At 40.2% G+C, this 20,829-nt stretch overlaps 1 long non-coding RNA gene across 1 annotated transcript in view; it reads right to left on the reverse strand.

Annotated features, from left to right (window-relative positions):
* Positions 1–2,495: 2,495 nt before the first annotated feature.
* The window catches only part of LOC144295726 (uncharacterized), a 153,535-nt gene continuing 135,201 nt past the window's right edge, over positions 2,496–20,829 (reverse strand). Inside the window, exon 3 of the long non-coding RNA XR_013362811.1 lies at positions 2,496–2,768. This is a non-coding gene — a long non-coding RNA (uncharacterized LOC144295726). The remainder of the gene's footprint in view (positions 2,769–20,829) is intronic.

Here is a 20,829-nt window from a genome sequence, read left to right on the forward strand (position 1 = left end):
TGTTTTGTAAAAATGAAATGCAAAGTAGACTGAAGTGTGGCATGTAGTTACAAAAAACCAACCAGAAAAGACAGGCACAGAGTCATGTGCTTTTCAAATTAGAAAGCCAAAGGGTATAAGCAACTCAAAGGGTAATAAAAAAGAGAAAGAACACGGAGGGAAGGATCACAGGATTAATTAGAAATAAAACAGTGAGGAAAAATTACCAGAGCAAAATATACTGCTGCCAGGTCTAAATATTCAGGATGTATAGGAAATTATAGGAGGTGGTGTGATTTGGCATTGGAAATAAAATCAAGAAATACACTTCTTACATACTTACAGGAATCCCGTGGGATCGATGGGGTGGGGGTTGAGCAGAAAAGAAAACCCTGGCAGCAGGTATGTGGAGCCTGGCCACGCCCCCAGGCTGTCTCAGGGCGGCTGTGCTCCCAGGCTCTGCAGCCTTCCCTCTTCCTTCCACCCATCTCATTCTCTGGGAAGACTTTGCCTCATATGAATGCTCCCATTTTTCTGCCACCAAATCCCTAAGACCACCTTCCTGACCCACTAGATTGGAGGAAATGCCTATTCTCACCCCATCTCTGCTCCTTGCCTTGGGACCTCACTCCCTCAGCCTCTTGTATCTCAACCTTTTTCTTTCTGAGATCATTCCAGTCTTTATAAAAGCATTTAATACGTCTCATCTGAAAAGCAAACAATAAAACAAAACCTTCCTTATATTGCTCATTTCCTTCCAATTTCTTCTTAGCTTCCTGAATTCTCAATCACAGCCTAGTGTTTCAACACAGCTGCCCTTCATGCAACCTCTTCCCATTTCCCTGTTAGTCCAGTCTAGTCGGTCTCCTGTGGCCACGCTCCTGTTAAGGTGACCAACAGCCCCCAGTGAGCCAGTGGGCACTTCTTAGTCCTTAACAAAAATGGCATATCTGTATATTGGATACTGCAAAACCACACGCTTCTTCTTGAAACTCCTTTTTTTGCTTTCATGACCTCATAATATCTTGATTCTCTTGCATGGTGAGCCCTGCCTCCCCTCTTCGAATTTTCTAGCTTCCTTGCCCTCCTCCAGGTCAAGGTGAGCGGTGCTGCTCCAACTGGCCACAGACTCCTCTCCATTCTTTTGCCTTGGCTAAGTCCTGCTGTCCTTCCATCAGTCCAGATAGCACATCTTCAGAGAAGCCTTCCCTTAATATCCTGGTCTAACTCCAGACCCACTGTTAAAATTCCTCACAGCTACTTTTACTTGTCTTAACTTATCATATGCAGTTATGCATTTATGCAATCATGTTTTTTTATATGCTTTTCTCCCTCTTTGGACTATCATTTCCATTGGGGCAGAGTCTACATTTATCGTGTTCACTATTTTGCTCCTTGTGTCTTAGGACACTAGGCAAGGCAAGCACACAGTAGGCACTCAGCACATAATTTTTGAATGCACAGCTATTTGGATAAATGAAAGATTCTAACCAATGGCAGGGAGCCTAAACACATTAGTGACTTTACTCTGGCTGCTTCGGGTCATTTGGCCAAGAGAAGTATGAGAGAGAGAGAGCAAGCTGACAGCAAAGGGAGGTGAAAAGTCAAGGGGAAAGTAAGCTGGTAGGAGAGTCTCTCTGTTCTCAATGTTTGATATTTTTGCTCCCCTAACACCATCTCTGACCAGGTCAGGTGTAGATGGGACTCTTTTCTAGCAGTGGCCTATGGACCTGGAAACTGCAGAAGTTGCACTTATAAGAGAGGCAAAGCATGAAAAGTATGGGGAAGGGAAAACAAAAAGAAGCTTTAAAGACAGAATCAAAGTCCAGAGGACCTGGAAGGGTGGGTAGGTCTTAGAAGCTACCCAGCCAAATTTACTCCTTATGTAGATGGAAAAGTCAAGCCTAAGCTCCAAAGGAATCACCCCAAGGTCTCCATTAGCAAGAGAACTGGGGTGGACTAAATCTCATGCCCTTTTGCTTCTGTATACTGTGGCTGGATTGTTCAGTAGTTCCTATCACTTTGGGGACAGAGCTCAACCTTTGGTGGTCATCCTAGATCCTTTCCTATTTCTCCAACTTCATGCAACACCTGCTTCAGTCATGGGGAACTATCTGCAAATCCCACAAACATCATGCAGCCTCATGCTGTTATGCTCTGCACCATGTATCCTGCTTGTTCTTCCCACTTTCCCCACTGGAAGCCTCACACATTCTCTTGAGAGGCTCTGACAGTAAAATGCTCCCCATCTAGCTCCAGTAGCACGCACTACATGGTCATGTAATTATTAGGTGACTTGTCTGCCTCCCACTAAACTGAGAGCTCCTTGATGGCAATGGAAGGACGCACCCCTTATTGCTGAATCACCAGCACCTAGCATGGTGCCTGGAACATAACAGATTCAAAAACGTGCTAGCTGAGCTTTATTTTTGTGGGTGAGCCCACAAGTAATGGATATAATAACATCATCCTCAATACATTAAATGCATAAAATGTATTCTTTTGCTGTACATCTGTCAAGTGATTGCCTATGGAACTCTACAGAAACAACAGAAGAAAGAACAATTTATTATTTGATACAAACCAAAGATGAAAAAATCTCATGACAGTATAGGATAGTTTGTTTTCATTAACAGCCAATCAGACAGATAGATCTAAACTCTGGAGTTAATTTTGAAATCTTCTGCCATTACCACAAACTTTCCTTAAATGCCACAGGCTCAACCCTTAGCAAGCACAGGGCAGATGAAGAATGTGATTCATGAAATCTTCGAATGCTCTGCAAACACCTGTCAATGACAAGACTTAATTTTACCTGAGCACACTTGGCTAGCTGATCATTCACAGACAAGCAGCTCCAACCAAAAAAGAGCACCACATAACTCACCGTGACTTTCTTTTCCATGAAGGGACCAATGAGTTAACACACCTTCACATCACCTGAAGGTCCACCAAGTCTATGAATTTCACACTTGCAGAAGCTGAAGCATTTAAATAAAATGCTTATAGCCAAAGAATCAGTCCAAATGCTGTTCTTAAAAAAAAAACTAAAAAAAAAAAAAACAAAAAACAAATGCTGTTCTTATATTTGCAAACTTTCCTCTCAAGACCAATTGTAGTTATGCTGGTGACATTTCAGAATCTAACTATGAAGTGGTTATAGCTTTATTCACCTGCTCTTCTGTACCTCCAGTGTTCTGGTGTTCTCTGAGGTCACTGGCAGGTTGGCGGACAGCCATGGCCCCACTGGGATGTTGGAACCACTCCAGCTGGACAAACTGAGCCAGGCTTGCCCGGCACAACATCACCTTCACACACTCTGCTCCCGACACAGGTGGCCTCTTAGAACCTGATACATGGGAACACCTAGAAGCATAAGTGTTTGCTTTGTAACTGAAAAAATTCCCAACATTCCTCAGGATGCATAATGCCCAGAGATGGGCTACCAGGAGCTCAGATAAGGCCCGCTGTGCTGAGAAAGAAGAGTGGCCTCAGGAAATAACCTAACGCCATGTTTTGCTTATTAAATTGTCTGCCACCAATAGGATTGCTTCTGCGATAAACACAGGTGTGAGGAAACTTGTAAAGCATCAGAGTTCTTAAATTTCAAACTACTCTGGCCCTTCCTCAATTCCTGTGTTTTATTTGGAGGATGAAAAGAATAGCATCTGTAGGACTGATTGCTAATAACAGACTGCATAGTAGACTACCAAGGGTTTTTTAAATCAAGTAGATGGCTAACTTCACACTCTCACTTTTCAACATAAAAATGTATATTTTGGGGCACCTTGGTGGCTCAGTCTGTTGAGTGGCTGCCTTTGGCTCAGGTCCTGATCTCAAGGTCCTGGGATAGAGCCCCATGTCTGGTTCCCTGCTCAGCGGGGAGTCTGCTTCTAGCTCTGCCCCTCCCCCTGCTCATGCTCTCTCCCTCTCTCTCTCTCTCAAATGAATAAATAAAAATTTTAAAAAATGTGTGTCTCAGCTGCGCTTCTAATTTCATTAAACATGTATATATGCGTATATACATAATATACACACACACACTGGAACTAACTTCTCAGCCATTTAAGAACACAGACTTAGTAGAATCAAAATATTCTTTTTTCATGTACTTTCAGTTAATGATAAACACAGCAGCAATAACAACACAGGGCAAGTCTAGTGAAGCATCAATCTGATTCTGTTATACTTTTTGAAACACCAGCAATGCAGAAGCACTAGCTCCACTCCAGCCACAGAGGCCTCTTTGCTGTTCCTCAAACAGGCCAAACCCAGGGCCTTTGCACTTGCTTTTCCTTCTGCCTCAACTCTTTCTCCCAAGATGTCCACATGGTTTACTGCTTCTCTTTCTACAGGTCTCTGCCTGTCAGCAAGATCTGCCCTGAGTATTACACACAAAGTAAGATTTCATTCCCATCTCTGTATCTTCCTTTTTCGCTTTATCTTATTTGAAGCATGTTTCACTTTCTGAATAATATGTATTTACATGCTCATAGTGGGTCTCCCAAACCCACCAGCATATAAGATCTGAGAGGGCAGGGATTATATCCGTTTTATTCCCTACTCCAATCCTCGTACCCAGAACAATGCTAGGTGCAACAAGACAGATGCTCATGGAAGACTGACTGAATGAGTAAAGGAATGAATTTTGTCACAATTTAACTTACTCTATGTATACTGTGGAATATAATGTGCCAAATCGATACACAAACACAACACGTCAAATAATATATCTACATCAACAAATGCTCACAGCAGTACCTCTCTGCTCATGAATCTTGACAAGCTATGGTCCATGCTAAATTAAAGGTCAGGTTTGACTGTTTCTGAAAGAATTTCATTTTCTCTACTATTGTCAGTGTGCTGCCACAGATGTGAAGATGACATCACCTTGGGGTTGGTAGTCCTGTGATGGGCTCAGTTGATGTGCCTGCTGGATGCATTGCTCAATCTCCAGTGCTCCAAATTTGATTGAACTCTCCCTACACTGACCATTAAGAAAGCCAGTTTGATAGACTGACAGCCAGGAGATCTGGAGTGCCTTTTACCCAAATACCAGGAGTGATGACTCAGGACAAACATGGGAACTATAACTGGGTGCGGAGGAAGGAGACACCAAATGGGACCTGGGCAGCAAGTGCAGAACTGGTAGTTAAAGCCAAGGATGCCTAAGGGAAGAAGAGAGAGGACCCCAGAGCTTGGACCCATGTCATCTCAGGCTTCTGGAGTGGGCCTGCCAGGGTCGGTCAGGTCCATTTAGAAGAAGCTGCTGGGTATCACCTTTGAGCCATGGCACTAGAAAAACACAGACATTTTGTTTCGCGAATGGTGTTCTTTCCGCTTAGATTGAGAACAATTTCATTTCCCCACGTTATAAGTGAAACTCTTTAAGTGGACTTGACCTTTCAAGTCATCAGACAGACAACTCGAAAGGCCTTTTGTGATAAATGTGGCACAAGCAGAGGAATACATTCCTTATACATAAGGCTCAGACTAGTTATAGAAAACTTGGCAGTGGGCAGCTTGACTCTTGTTAGTATTTCTTATTAGAGTCCCGCTTTCTGTATGATGGCTAGATCTTTATCTATGAGTAGCTAAGGATATTATTTCTAGTTCTCTGACCATGGCAGTACCATTCTGATTTTTAAAGCATTTTGATTAATGATTTGGATGAAGCTGGAGGTATCATACCCATCTCACTGGGAGAATAAAGTGAACTGGGAATGGGGCACATATATAATAAACGATGGCTAGGATCTCTCCTGGAAATGACTAGAGCATGGAATATGGGCCAAATCTAACATGTAATATTTTATTTCAAGGTTAATGCAAAATCTCTGTACTTTGGCCACCCTCTAGAATGACCCAAAGTAGGGTGCTTCTCTTATATGTTCATTTACTTCATAGCATGTGCCAATTTATAATTAGATACTTGTTTGTTCACTTGTTTATCAAAGGCTGCATGGGTATAACTCAAACCTCAGAGAAGGTAGGGATGTCTGCTGGTCCCTGGGTGAGGGCAGCACTTGCAACCCAGCAGGTGCTCAGGACACATTTCTTGAATGAACAATTGAATGAAGGATGGAGGAAAATGTGACTGAAAAATGAGTCACTTAAAGATCTAGCATTTCTCTTTGATGGCAAGCTCCATGCCAGTTAGCAAAGCTGAGGCTATGAAAGATAATATATAGACGCCTAGAATATGGCTTGTGACCATTGGCCTGATTCTTTCTGTGAGGTCACCTGCCTGCTTCTGAGTGTTCCAATCTAGGAGGATATATCTTATGGGCTGAATTACGCACCCCTCATTCCTGTGTTGAAGTCCTCATGCCCAATACCTCAGAATGGCACTGTATTGGGAGCAGGGTCTTTAAGGAGCTAATGAAGTTAAAATGGGGTCACTGGTGTCCTAATCATATATGACTGGTGTTCTGATTAGGATACAGACGCATAGAGAGAAAAGATGATGTGAAGACAGAAGATAGCCATCTGCAAGCCAAGGTGAGAGGAGTTAAAGAAGCCAACCTTGCCCACCCCTTGATCCTGGACTTCTAGCCTTCAGAACTCTGAGCCAACTTCTGCTGGTCTGTGGCCCTTCATTATGGCAGCCCTAGCAAACTAACACATATAAGTAACTGCTTAACCAACTGCGAGTGTATAATTTAAAGGTGAGGTGAATTAAGAGGGCAGTGAACACATTCTTCAAATACCTGAGCAATTATTGCATGGAAGAAAACATACAGGAAAACTCATTCATTCCAGTTTGGGATGTCCCTTTTGGTCAGAAAGTTTTCCTGTATGTTTTCTTCCAATACATAATTTACTTGTTTATTGACTTTCTTGTTGACTGGTTGACTCCTCTGGCTAAAAGTAAGCTCTGATCAGACAGGCATATAGTAGGTGCTCAGTAAATATGCCGAGTGAATGAATTCCACTGGAAGTACTGAGTTTCCTGGAACAGAAGCCCGGCACAGCCTCTATAAGGATATTATTGAGAAGTTTCTTGCAGAGGACGCAGGGTCAGGCTACTTCACCATTGTTTTTCAAAGCTGAAATGTTATTAATCTGATTCTACTGTTGATGAATGAAATACTGGTACTCCTCATAATAAAGGTCCACCTTTAAATATCTGTCTCCATATATACATTCTAGTCAAACTATAAGGACCAGACAACTTATGTTCTACATTTCCTCATCCTGAAGGCATTATTCACCCATTGTATCTTCCAATACAAGATAAAAACACAAATTTTAAGTATAGTTTACTATATTTTTTCTGAAAGTCAGTCCTTTTTTTTTTGAAAGGTAGATAGACATATCTGTTTCTTAAATCTGTTTAATTTAGAGCCTGAGCTCCAACAGCAGAATACTGTGGAATCTTAATAAATGTCTAATGAAGAATAATTAATAATATTAAAAATTATCATCTTCTTCTCCTCCCAAGAGCAGTGGCAGATGGTGAATTCTGGCTGTGCTAATTCTGGCTGTGCCTGTGGCTGCCCATAGATCTTTTAAGAAGCCAGCATTCAAAGAACAGAGTGAAACTCACAAGAATCTCATGAATTTTGCTGTTGTTCCAAAGGTTCTTTTGGCACGGACACTGCTCTAACAGATGAGCCTGTATACTTTCAATGACAGGATTCCAGTTTAAAAAAAAATCAGACAATTTTACAGAGATTTTGAAAAATAGACATGTCCCAGAAAACAAAAGAGTAGGAGGACAGGACATCCTCCTACTTCCACTCCATTGAAGAATCTGAGTCCTAAAATCTTGATTTTAAAATTTTAAACTTTTGCATAGCTCAGAAAACTGAGGTGAGCATCGTGATGTTCAGGTAATTGAAAAGCACAAACATTTTCAGTCAATAAGAGTTTTGTTTCATAATTGATTTTGGCAGATGTTTAACATTTGCCTGCTCCCATAAACTTTATTTCCAACTTGCTAGAAGTCTGCCAAGTGCCAAGAGCAATACTACATATGCAGCCAAGATGGCAACTTCTACCACCCAACATATGTCTAGGTTTGCAGTACCTATGCTTTCATGTTTGTTTATATTCTAGCTGTACCTCCAAAGTATTTATTATCATAAGGAATATTAACACTCTAAATGGAACCAAAGAAAGGATTAACACTGATTCACAACCATGTTAAAAAACAACACTGTGAATAGACAGCAGTAAGTTGAACATGTTTACAATCCCAGGTAGCAGTGATTAGTACTGTGTTGAATAAATCCTACTAGTCAAATTTCCCAGCCCACTCCCACAGCCCCTATGTCAGCATGACGGTATTGGGAGAAATGCACTAATGACAAAAAGGAGCTGCTGAGAATCGGGTTCTCTGTTCCATCTTCATCATTGGGAGAGCAGGGCTTGTACTGGGCAGGACTACCATATAAAGGGTTACTTGAAGCTCTAAGATCTCAGTAGATGTTTGCTATTCTTTTCAGTGGTTTGCAAACTGTTCTATGAATCATTTTTTAAGTGGGGGTTTGAAGGAAAGGGTAATCTAGGCATGTTATTGGTGACCCTGAGCAAGTCATCTGATTTCCCCATTGTTCAGGCTCCTGCTCATATAAAAATAGGAACATTAATAAATACATAAATACATACATACATACATACTGGATGTGTTAATTAACTAGATAGAGGAACCCTTTTACAAAGAATATGTATATCGAATCACCACAATGCACACTTTAACTGTCTTACAATTTTGCATGTCAATTATACCTCAATAAAGCTGAAATACCACTTAGGACTGTAACAAAGATAGAGACAGTATATGTGTATAGCATGTAATAGGGCATCATAATGATATTAATAGACTATGCGATGATAGTATTTTTTTAAAGATTGCTATGTGTTAGGCACTTTTCATGCATTATCTTAATTCTTGTAATAACTCTATGAGTTTGGTATATTATCCCTATTTTATAGACGAAGAAACTGAAGTTTAGAGAATCCAAGGGCACTCAGATAGTAAATATTTGCTTTGCTGATGAGATGGAATTTTTATGAACTTAAGTAGTTCCATGACTGAACACAGATTGCACCTAACTTTAAAGGGGTGGATTATCTTAGTTTAATCTAATGAGTAATAATTAGATAATTATTAAGTACCTTTTATGTACCACATAATGGCTATTTTACATGCTATTACGTTTAATCCAAAGACCTGTGTGTGTGTTTATGACTGAGGTATTGCCCCTATTTTAAAGATGGAAAACTGAGGTTCATCAGGTGGTAAGTTACTGCCTAAGGTGGGAGAGCTATAAGTGACTTTTTTTTTTTAAGATTTCATTTATTTATTCATGAGACACACACAGAGAGAGAGAGAGAGAGAGAGAGAGAGAGAGAGGGGCAGAGCACAGGCAGAGCGAAAAGCAGGCTCCACGCAAGGAGCCCGACATGGGACTTGATCCCAGGTCTCCAGGATCACACCCTGGGCTGAAGGCGGCGCTAAAACTCTGAGAGCCACCGGGGCTGCCCTATCAGTGACTTTTGATTCTAAACCAGGCATAGCTCAGCACACAGCCTTCCTCTAACTTTGTGTTCTAATATCCTGAAACATAAGTTATCTGAATGAAGGCAATTCAAAAAATAAACTATAATAAAATGAAATAACAACAAAAGTTAACATTCTCTCTTTTCTTATTCTACTAACTACTAAGCATTCATTTCAAAATCTGACCACTAAGGGGAATGTTTTTTCAAGATGTAACATACAGGGGGGCTTGAGTGCCTCAGTAGATTAAGTGTCTGCCTTTAACTCAGGACATGATCTTAGGGTCCTCGGATCGAGCCCCACGCCAGGCTTCTTGTTCCGTAAGGAGTCTGCTTCTTCCTCTGCCCCTGCCTTCTGCTCTCTCTCTCCCAAATAATAAAACTTTTTTTTTAAAAAAAGATGCATATATAGTTAACATTGAGCCTTTTAAAGTAATTCTGGTCAAAACTAAATATTCAGTTTCGTCTCTACTCTGTCAACCAACTTTCTTTACATTTTTCCCCAACATGCAAATTTCTCTTTCTACCCACCATCACCAATACCGCTGCCCTCTCTCTGCCTTTACCCTGGCCACTCCCCTGATGCCTCCTGCCTACACCTGTCATGGTCACTGCCACCTCCAAACCTTTGCCACATTCTCCCTTTGCCTAAATTGTGGTCTTCTTCATCACTTCCAATTCTATCCACTACTTCAGATGGTACTCAAGCCCTCCTGTCCTGTGAGCTGTTGGACTACTACTTGATTATTAGCCTAAACTATTATTGGTTCTAGATGTGAAGCCCATCTCTCCAAATGGACAATGATGACCTTGGGGATAGGCTGTCTTTATTGTTTTAGTCCACTTTATTACTTCCTCTTTCTCTTTTACATTACAGATATAAGATATAGACATAGGCATTTAAATATAGATTTTTAAAAAAGCTATACAGATAAATGAGTTGTATTATCTCTGAGTTTCATTTAAGGATAGTAAAAGAGATGTGACAAAATATTTGTTATAAAAAGGAGAGTTGGAGTAATGAAATAAGATGAAAACAAAGAGGGAGGCAAACCATAAGAGACTCTTAATTCTAGGAAACAAACTGAGGGTTGCTGGAGGTGTAGTAGGTGGGGGGATGAGATAATTGAGTGATGAGCATTAAGGAGGACACTTGATGTAATGAGCACTGGGTGTTATATGCAACTGATGAATCATTAGATTCTACCCCTATAACTAACAACAAAATAAAGATTCTTTATATAAATAAATAAATAAATAAATAGGAGAGTTGGATCTAATAGGCTGAAAATCACTAGTTCTAATTTCTTTAGGAAATTTAAAGACAAAATTCCCAACATTAGGAGGTGAAATTCCTCTTTTGAGTTGTTTCCCTTTTATCTTTGCATACCATGAAGGAGCTTCCTATAGTCAGCTGTGCTTCCGCATCATGGGCATTTTTAGCAGATCCCACTTGATCTCTGAGTTCTTCCTGCAGTGAGTGGCACTGGTGTGGATTTAAGGAAGAAGAAAGGTGGACCCGTATGAGGAGAGAGAAATTTTAAACTGTTAAACTGAGAGGAATGAAAATCAAGAAGAGGAGACAAAAAGTAAGAAGAGGGCAGCCCCGGTGGCTCAGCGGTTTAGCGCTGCCTTCAGCCCAGGGTATGATCCTGGGGACCTGGGGTCGAGTCCTACATCGGGCTCCCTGCATGGAGCCTGCTTCTCCCTCTGCCTGTGTCTCTGCCTCTCTGTGTGTATGTCTCTCATGAATAAATAAATAAAAATCTTAAAAAAAAGTAAGAAGATATAATGATATAATAATTTATACTGTCAAGACATATTTATTAAAAAATGGGACTCCAAAGAGGAATAAAATAGGCCCTTGCCCTTCAGTGTTTATAACAGAACTAAACATGCAAACACTATATGCAGTTTCTTGCACGCTAGGAATACCCTGATGCTAAACATGCCGAATTTCATAGAGAAACTATGTGTGCTTCATGTGATTTCCAGGGGATATTCATTGGGGGTCGCCAGGCAGATGGTTCAATTAGAGAAGTGATATATCCTGAAACACAGAGACAGAGGAAGGACAAGGCATAAGCAGCAAAGGGACTGATTCACTGAGAGGGAAAGGTGACATGGGGAATATTTACATGAGTGCTATAATTGAGCTGACCGCTTTTACATCAATATCAGAATTAGAGTCGTATATACATATATTCAGGAAGTAACTCTAATACAGACTCATTTTGGGCAGTTCTGCAATTTTATGTTTATTTTATTTATTTATTTTTTTAAATTTATTTATGATAGTCACACAGAGAGAGAGAGAGAGAGGCAGAGACATAGGCAGAGGGAGAAGCAGGCTCCATGCACCGGGAGCCCGACGTGGGATTTGATCCCGGATCTCCAGGATCGCGCCCTGGGCCAAAGTCAGGCGCCAAACCACTGCGCCACCCAGGGATCCCCTGCAATTTTATGTTTAAAACAATTTTACAGTAAGTACAGATAAGATCCTATGCATTCCAAACAGAAAACTCTTTGTTTTAACAAATGATCTGTTAATTACTTGAGGGTACGTGATTTTGGATTTTTGGATTAATATTTTATGTTATCAAAAAAAATTTTATGTTATCATAGGAAAGTTTAAGCGGAAACTGAGCCACACTGAAATTCATGGCACTTCAATAAGGCTAAATAAAATCACATTAGTTTGGCCATAAAATCTGGCAAATTAATGATCTGAACAAAAGCTACAGCTCAAAAATTATTTTATTGAGAAAAAAGAAAAATGCTAATTCACAAAAATGGTTTTTTAATATGTTACTGGCTAAGCATACATTTTGTACATAAATCTAACTCTAACTGGTTTTTGGGGTAGAAAATGATGTCTTTTTGGAAAGACGATTTAACTTTTCCTTTTTTTTAAAGGTTCGTCTGACTGTAAGAAAGCTGACCCATCCTAATAGGTAGGCATTTTTAAATCTTTTTTTACTGCATTGATTTGGGCTGCTTCTAAGTGGAGAGCCTCCTGGCCCACTGTCCATTTCTGAAGTGACACTTGATGCCTCCTGTTGCTGCCAGGTGAAGTCACTCAGCAAACTTAATCTATGCAACTAGGCCACTCCGTCCTGGCCCTGACATGACACTTGCTGATGTTCAGGCCACAAGATTTGGCTTACTGTGTTCTTACAACATTCTTATAACTATGTAACTCACATTCTAAAATATTCTGGGAAACAAAGCAACCTACAGGGGAGAGCTTTTGTCATGCACAAATAAGGCAATCGGTGAAGGCCAGGAAACATATTTCCCCCTGGCCTCTGCTCTTAAAATAATCTATTTTGCATGATTAAGAATTTATCTTAAAATGCTCTCTCATATACTAGGTTGAATGAGGATGTCAGCACAGCCTCAGGAGTAGAGATTCTCACATTAAATGCTATCTTAAGAGACCATTGAGAAAACCCCCTACTTCTCTCTTTTCAAAGGAAACATAAAACTCACAAAATACCTGTCAGGAAGAGAAATACAATCTAGATATTTTAAAAAGAATCTGAAAGTAATTATTTATCACAAAATGGCCTCATCTATTTATTAAAGCCACATCATAAGAGATATTTACAATAATACCTGGTATGAGATAATGTATTGTGGTTTAACACATGCATGACTATATATTATCTTGTTCAAGATTCACAGCCTTTAAATGTTTTAAGCAGAGAAAAAATTATATTCATTTTACAAAGTAGGAAAGCAGAGCTCTGAAAAACCAGTTCCTCCTTTAGAAAGGTGGCTACAAAGGTGAAAGTGCATTCACATATTTAAAGGGCTGGTGACTTGCCACTACGACTGTTTTCCTGTGACATGCTTCCATCAGACTGTCCCTGGGGATACGATGGGCTCCAAGCACAGACCCAGGGGAGCACATGCCTCCTGGGGAGCATGGTGGTGGTGGCGAGATGCCCCAGAGGATAGAGTCTGGTCCCTACGCCTGCATGACTATGAATCATGCTCTGTTATATCCTAGCAATGTGACTGGGAAAAATCACTAAACCCCCTGTGCCTCAGTTTTCTGTAAAGTGAGGTAACAATAATAGCATATCTAAAAGGGTCACTACGAGGATTTTATATATAATACCCCTACACTACACACACACACACACACACACACACACACACACATACTTTTAAAGATTTTATTCATTCATGAAACACACACAGAGAGAGGCAGAGACATAGGCAGAGGGAGAAGCAGGCCCTATGCAGGAGCCTGATGCGGATTTGATCCCAGGATCCTGGGATCATACCCTGAGCCAAAGGCAGACACTCAACCACTGAGCCACCTAGGCATCCCTGAAAATCCTATTAATACACAGTAAAAACCTGAAAATCTCATCCATCACTATTATTCCTCTTTGCAAGTACTAGAAAGCCCTCTCATCACCAAATACACTTCTAAAATAAACCAACTCAGGACTGTCAATGGCAGAGCCAAAACAGGAAACAGGATCTGATTATAAATTTTGTTAAAAAGGTATGGGCATCTGCACAAATGACAGGATTTTACACTGCTTCATGCATTTATGTTCTAGATGCGAGCTGAAACTCACAGGCAAGGACAGATAGGTCCTCACTCAAGAAACAGGTCCTGGGGACGCCGGGATGCCTCAGTGGTTGAGCATCTGCCTTTAGCTCAGGGCGTGATCCTGGGGTCCTGGAATCGAGTCCCACATTGGGCTCCCTGCATGGAGCCTGCTTCTCTCTCTGCCTGTGTCTCAGTTTCTCTCTTTCTGTGTCTCTCATGAATAAATAAATAAAATCTTAAAAAAAAAAAAGCTACCTGACCAGGGAACAAGTTTGCAGAGGGAGGGTCCCCTCCTGGTGGAGGACACTTGTTTGTCTTTACATTTTCTGCAGCCCTTGGCTATCTGATCTAATCATTACATTATCTGCTCAGGTAGATTTTTTTTTAACAAAACAAAACTCATTTGTTTTCCTGTTATTTCTTCCTATTGTAATGCCCTTTTAAGAAAGTCACAAAAGGTTGCAGACTCCAGCTTCTGGGAATAAGTCTCAAGATTGACTTTCTCATAATACATTGGTAAGAAAAAAATCATGTATGATTCATCTTCTACATTTTTCTCTATTTTTTTAAATACTGAAACATTCCACATACCATTAAGTTGCTGAAATATCAGTGATCTCCATACAGAGATTATATGAATTAATAAAATATACCTTTTAACTTGTGAAGTCTATATTTTCCTTAGTGGCATTGGTTTGTACAGATACAGGCAGTTACTTCTAGAGAAGTTTGATAATTAAGGTCCAGTGCGAATAAAGCATATATGAACACACATTCCTCTCATTGTAGTTCATGTCACCATAACATATAATAAGCATAAATTTAGAAATGCCATCTTCTAAGCATGCTCACTATATCCCACCGGAGAGAGCTCTTCATTGCCAAGAGTTGTCTTTTAAAAGTTAGCTGTGTTCTATTAGCCACCTGGTAGGTAGGCCTGGACACAAATCTCCTGCACTGGCTCAGCCCCTTGTGCCACGTTCCTGATCTGGTAGCCTGGGCTCCAACACGTATCTAAAGTCCATTTGTTTGACTCACTGAAGAACAACTAGGAACATGGTCCAGGGCCTGTGAGCCAAGTTTGACATAGGCCTTCACAACAAAGAAGCTTGAACTCTACACTTTTATTTAGGGTTTTGACTTTCATTCAGGCTTATCTCATCCACTCCTTTCTCAATGGTGCCAAGCCACACAGCTGAGGCTGGTAAATAAAGCAAGAAGACACTTTACTTCCCTACCAAAATGAACTGGGCCACAGAATTTTGGTGAAGGAGGTGCAAAGCACGACAGAGGCACCCCACCTTTCTACAACCCCACCCCCAACTGCACTGAAAATAAGATCCTACCCCTAAGCAAATGTGTGGCTCACACCTTTGGAATAGTTGGATTCCTCAAGATCGCTCCATGCTTCTGAATCTCTCATGGAGGAGGAGCTTCGCATTCTGGAATCCACAACACAGGGGGTGCACAGATTCCAATCCAAATCAATCCCAGAGGACAGAGTAAACAGCCATAGGGAGCTACTCTTCTTCCCAGCTGTTGCAGTGACACCTAGTGGCAGCCAGTAATAAAACCCCCAAGAAGAGAGATGGTTATTGGATGCCATTGAGCAGTTTAAGATCATCCAGCTTGTGAAGAGTGGAGGTGGATTTCAAAGTCCAAATCTGTGAATATGTGCTCATTCCAAGTCTTTATATTTGCAATGCATTTTTATGCTTACATAATATACATCTAACAATAATCCTGTGAGGTGATGGTGATTTCATGATAAAATTACGTTTTCATGAAAAAAGAACTCCTTAATTATGTCACTTGTTTCTTCCAAAAGACACGTTGTAGGCAGAATTTCTAAAATTTCTGCTCAAAGCTATCTGTCTCTAAACCCCAGAACCCATGAACATGCTGGGCTATCACTCCCAGGATCATGCTATGTAATGTCATGGTATCTGGCAGAAATGACATTAAAATAGGAAGATTACCCAAGTGGGCACAAGCCCTATGAAGTAGAAAGCTTCTTCAGATTGGTGGCAGAAGAAGGAAGCAAAAGATCGGAAGCACAACGTGCTTCAATGAGCCATTGCTAGCTTGAAAATAGAATGGACCATCTGAAAAGGAAAAGCCCACAAGGACTCAGGGATCTCAGTTCTACAACTGCAAGGACCTGGATTCTTCCAACAACATGAATGAAGCTGAAAGTGAATTTGTCCCAGGTGCGTCCAGCTCAGCCAAAACCTTCATTTTGGCCTATGAGAGACTTTGAGTAGAAATCAAGCATTGACCCATATCTCACTCCTCTCCCAAGGAAACTGTGAGATAATAAGTAGATGTTTTCAATTACCAAATTGGGAGGGGTGGGGTGCCTGTGTGGTGCAGTTGGTTGAGCATCGTACTCTTGGTTTGGCTCAGGTTGTGATCTCAGGGTCATAAGATCAAGCTCCATGTAGGCTCCACACTCTGGGAGAGTCTGTTTGGGATTCTCCCTCTCCCTCTGTCCCTCCCCCATGTTCTCTCATGTAATCTTTCTCTATCTATCTCTCTCTCTCTCAAATAAATAAATCTTTAAAAAATCAATAAAAAATAAATTGCTAAGTTGATGGCAACTTGTCATACAATAATAGGAAACTAACACAGATGATTATAAAATTTTGGGGTTATCCCAAAGTGGAAACAACAGAATTAGGACTCCATGTTCTCTCTCTCTCTCTCTCTCATACACACACACACACACATACACACACACACACACAACCACCATCCTCACCTGATGCTAAATCCTACCTTAAGCTAGTTATCATACTTCCCTGCTCCCTTATTGCAGTGCCCACTCACCTCCTTCACTCTCAGTATCTCCTCTCTGGATTCTTAGCTGGCTTTCTCATGCTGCTAGATTCAGTTTCCTAATATTGCATATCTAGACATTGTTCTCTAGAACAATGCTGACAGAATGAAGTACATGGTGGCAGGAGTAGTAATAATAATAGGACAATGTAGTGAGTTTTTTCATAAAGCTAAATATTTTACATTTGAGAAACTTTTCATTCTATTTTTTTGGTAAGATGCTCTTTTTTTAAAATGAAATGATTATAATGGTAGTAGGTTGCAGCCTAAATGTTCATAAATTTCTTCTTGTTTGTTTGTCCCTTTGTGATGGGACTTAGTAGCTCCTCCAAGAGGAGGAATCTATTTCTCCACCTCTTGAATCCCGACTTGCCTCAGTGACTTGATTGTGGGCAACAGGACTTGTACACTGGGGTTTTCTCTCTTGCTGCTGAAAACCCTTCAACCACCACGTGAACATGCCCTGGCTGGCCACTTGGGATTAAAGACCACATGGAGAGAGACCCTATCTGTCTCAGCTGTCTACACCCAGAGCCCAGATCTGTGACTGAGACATCCTGGCCCATCCAGCCCCAGGCAAGCAGGTCCAGATAAGAGGAATCCCAAAGCATGACAATAATAAATGCATGCTGTCATAAGCCCCTGAATTTGGGGGTGTTTCTTATGTAGCAAACTGATACAACAGCAGAAACTAGTTTAAGGTAGTTTTAAATATATATATTCTTACTTAGAAAACTAAAAAGTAAATAGACTCTTTGTAAATGCTTTTAATTTTCTAAACATTTAACTGGTCCAAGAAATTTTTAAAAATCTCGGAACTACTGCCGTAACCCACAGCTCCAAATAGGTCTTGCTTTGTCTCGCTCAAAAGGCCATGAAAACTGCTCTGCAGAAAGAGCTTTGGATGCCTATTTATAGACAGAGATTTTTCTGCTTGATAAATGATACCAGCCTAGGGGAGGAGAGCAGAGGAGGAGCAGAGAGTTCAGTGGATAAAGCTGCATCATGAGGGGGTGGAAACCATGACTGGGGCACTAGGGTTGAGGTGAAAGGATATGCTGTCAAGAGCTCAGGGAACTGCAGAGAATCCTAGTTAACCGAGATCTATGTTTCTTAATGTTTTCTGGGGAGAATGTCTGCTGGCAGGCATAGCCCTTTGCTCTCTGACTTCTCTGGAATAAAGCTCCACTGTATTCCAAAGAGTCTACTCGACACTCTGCTCCCCTCCCAAACTCAGCCCTACCCTCTGACTGCCTGACCTTCTAGTGGGGACAACTCTCAGTACCAAGCCAGAGACTGAGAGCTCTATATACCTTATGGAGCAGCAGACTGCATGGCATCAGTCTGAAGCTGTCCTCTGAAAAAAGGCCAAGGTGGTTGCCATCCCTGTTAGGCAGTTATTGTACAATAAACGTAGAGTGAGCACAGGTGCACAGTGTAATCTCCTAAAAGAAGTAAGTTAGTTGCTTGCTTAACCATATTCTAATTTTCATTGGCTTAATTTTTTTTCTCCAAGTTGCCAATTTTACCAAATTCGAAACAAAAGACTGAATTGGTAAAAACATGGGGAGGGACTTCTGCTTTAGGTAATATGGAGAATATGTACAGGAACTGACCCTCCTCCTGAAAACAAATGAAGTATTCTGGATAAATTATTTAAATTCTTGGACCTAAAACCTAAGTGAAGGAACTTGGAGTTAAACAGAATATCGCAGTTGACTTTCTCTCTGGGGGCACTTGCTAAACTGCATAAATTTTAGCTTTGATTTTCAGGACCATACAGAGGGCAGGCCAAAAGCCCAGAGATTGCCCCCATATGTGGAGGAGTCTAATGTGAGCTCCTCTCCAACATAAAGTTGAGACTGAAAAGGGCTATGTGCTCAGTGTATGTGAATGGAAAATGACACCCACCCCCACACCAATAAGGGAATACCAAAAACAACAACAACAACAACAACAACAACAAAACTATGCTTCCAAATCAAGGCACTAAGCTGAGAAAATAGAATCATTACTGAAAATTTTGACTTACATGCTGGTCCTCATTGTTTGTTTGGAGCTGTAGTTCACACTGCTTAGTGTGAAAAATATTTCAGGCCAAAAATTTGATTCTGAGTGATCCTTGATTGGTAGTGGTCTCAGATAGTGTTCTGGGAGAAATAAATGCCATCTGTATGTCTTCTTTGGAAAAATGTTTATTCAGGTTCTCTCTCAATTTTTAAATCAGATTATTTGTGGGGGTTTTTGGTGCTGTTATATAACTTCTTTATATGTTTTGGATATTAACCCCTTAGCAGATATATCATTTCAGATGCTCAACATCACTAATCATCAGGGGGATAAAAATCAAAACCACAATGAGGTATCATGTCATACCTGTCAGAATAGTATCAAAAAGACAAAATCAAAACCACAATGAGGTATCATGTCATACCTGTCAGAATAGTATCAAAAAGACAAGAAAAAGAAGTATTGGTGAGGATATGGAAGAAACAGGACTCTCATGCACTATTTTGTTAGGAATATAGATCAATGTAACCACTTGGAAAACAGTATGGAGGTTTCTAAAAAAATTAAAAAATAGAATTATCATACAATCCAGTAATTCTACTTCTGGGAATTTACCCAAAGAAAACAAAACATTAATTTGAAAAGATACATGCACCCCTATGTTTATTGCAGCATTATTTACAATAACTAAGATATGAAAGCAATACAAGTGTCCACTGATACATTAATGGATAAAGAAGGTGAGGTATATATACCATGGAATATTTCTTAGACACAAAAAGGAATGAGATCTTGTCATTTGTGACAACATGGATGGTATTATGTCTAGATGACAACCTAGAGGGTATTATGCTAAGTGAAATAAGAGAAGACAAATAGCATATGTGAAACCTAAAACACACACACACACACACACACACACACACAAACAGAAACAGACACATAAATATAAAGAACAAACCGATGGTTGCCAGGGGAGGGAGGTAAGGGGATGATCAAAATTGCTGAAGGGTATTAAGAGATACAAACTTCCGGTTATAAAATAAGTAAGTCATGGAGATGGAAAGTACAGCATAGGGAATATAGTCAATAATACTGTAAATGCTGTATAGTGACAATAGTGACTACACTTACTGTGGTGAGATAGTATTGTCAAATCAATATGTTGTACACCTGAAACTAATATGACATTCTATGTCCACTATACTTCAAAAATAAAAATTCTGTATGCTTGAACTTTATAAGTACGATCTGATTTAATCTTCATAATCCCAAGAGATGGGTCAGTCACCAACTGGATGCAATTGCCTCAAGATATGATGAGGTTTTGAGAGGTCAAGTACCTTGTCCAGGCCACATGTTTTGTAATTGGTAGGACTGAGATTCAAACTCAGGTCTCCTGATTCCAGAGCTGGACTGCCTTAGAGAAATAGTACAAACATGATTTTTAAGGAAAGAGTGGAATCAATGCTGGATTTGGAGTAAAAAAAATTGATTGAACTTAGAGCTCCCATTTCTGACTGTTTCTTAGTAAATTACATAATCTCTCAGAGTCTTGGTTTATTCCATTTGTAAATTGGGGATAGTGATATTACCTGACTCTGGTTCTTAGTTTGATAATTAAATAAAGCAACGCATGTGAACGTGTAGTATGCTATACAAAGACTATTATCTCTTATAATTTACACTGCTCCATTTGTTTTAACCAATAATATTCTGAATATTCTAGAAATAATGGTGGAAACATCACACACAATCTAACCCTGGTGCAGAAAATTCGAGGTAAAAACTATAAACCAAAAGATATAGTATGCGGAAAAAGTTTTTTTTTTTTTTTTTTTCTGGTTGGAGGTAAGTCTGAGATGATGAAATTCTTTCCCATAAACTCTAGGGGCTAGGAAAATCAGTAAAAATAGACAATA

The sequence above is a fragment of the Canis aureus genome, chromosome 24, assembly GCF_053574225.1.
Source record: "Canis aureus isolate CA01 chromosome 24, VMU_Caureus_v.1.0, whole genome shotgun sequence".
NCBI lineage: Eukaryota > Metazoa > Chordata > Mammalia > Carnivora > Canidae > Canis > Canis aureus.